Source organism: Acanthisitta chloris, unplaced genomic scaffold, assembly GCF_000695815.1.
Source record: "Acanthisitta chloris isolate BGI_N310 unplaced genomic scaffold, ASM69581v1 scaffold13463, whole genome shotgun sequence".
Taxonomy (NCBI): domain Eukaryota; kingdom Metazoa; phylum Chordata; class Aves; order Passeriformes; family Acanthisittidae; genus Acanthisitta; species Acanthisitta chloris.
The window spans coordinates 5117-6451 of record NW_008664377.1 but is presented as its reverse complement, the minus strand read 5'-3'; the positions used below and the strand labels follow the sequence as shown (position 1 = coordinate 6451).

At 50.2% G+C, this 1335-nt stretch overlaps 1 non-coding gene across 1 annotated transcript; it reads right to left on the bottom strand.

The window, feature by feature from the left end:
• Window positions 1–586: 586 nt before the first annotated feature.
• On the bottom strand, window positions 587–660 carry TRNAN-GUU. The gene has a single exon. It is a non-coding gene; the product is annotated as a tRNA-Asn (tRNA).
• Window positions 661–1335: the final 675 nt, after the last annotated feature.

Genomic DNA, 1335 nt, shown 5'->3' with positions numbered 1-1335 from the left:
AGGGGGTTGGGGCTGGGTGAGCTCTAAGCTCCATTCCAACCTCTTACATTCTATGATGCCACAGGAATGGCTCCATGCTCTGAGGAGGCCTAGGGCACAAATCTGAAGACTGAAGACAGATTTTGTGAACAGAGAGGAGACAGTGACACAGAATAATAGTAATAATAAATTTCAGTCTAGGAAAAAATGGGGTATGGGCTGAGTATCTACTGAACACATAAAGTAGACCTGTATTGCTTGTTCATCCTCGCAGTGAAATCAGAGTAGTATCAGCTGGTATTCTTCAGATGAAGATAGAATCAAGGTCTTAGTGTGAGCTAGAAACCAGAAACAGAGGACATGCTTCCTTCCTTCCCAGATCCTTTTGCAGTGAATTGTAGCTGTGTTCTCTCTATGGACTGCGCAGCAAATCTTGTCCTCAGAGCAAAGATTTCTGGCAAGGTTTAGCATCTCTATCTGTTTCTTCCTCAGAATGGTAAAATAACCTTATGCTGTTTTTCTTCCAGAAATAACGAATAGTTTTGGCTTGGAAAAGTCATTAAGCCTCTAACTCCAACCCCGTTGCCATGGGCGGGGAACAGCTCCGCGTCCCTGGGTGGGCTCGAACCACCAACCTTTCGGTTAACAGCCGAACGCGCTGACCGATTGCGCCACAGAGACCCCAAGGACGCCTCGCAGTTTGTGTCCCTGTTAACTCAGACAGTGTCGGTGCTGCCTCAGCAGAGCGAGGGAACAGCTCCACTTAGAGCCACGGAATGATGGAACCCCCGAGCTTGGAGGAGACCTCTTAGATCATCCAGTCCAACCAGTAACCTGTCACTGCTGGAGCCCCTAAACCCTAAACCAGATCCTCCAGCACCACATCCACACACCTCTTAAAGATCTTTGTTAGAGGAAATTTAGATTGCTTATCAGGATGAGGTTTTCCCTGTGAGGGTGGTGAGACACTGTCCCAGGTTGCCCAGGGAGGCTGTGGCTGCCCCAACCCTGGCAGTGTTCACAGCCAGGTTGGCTAAAGCCTTGAGCAACCTGCTCTGCTGGGAGGTGTCTCTGCCCAGGGCAGGGGGTTGGCACTGGATCATCTCTAAGCTCCATTCCAACCCTGAACATACTATGAACCTATAAACACCTCCAGGGATGGTAACTCCACCACCTCCCTGGGCAATTCCCTAGTCCAGTGCCTGAACACCCTCACAGGGAAAACATTTCTCCTGCCATCTCCTCTGACTCTGCCCTGGCTCAGCTCAAGGCCATTGCCTCTAGTTCTCAGAAAGTTGGGGCTGCTCAGCCTGGAGAAGAGAAGGTTATGTGGAGAACTCAGAGCACCCTGCCAGG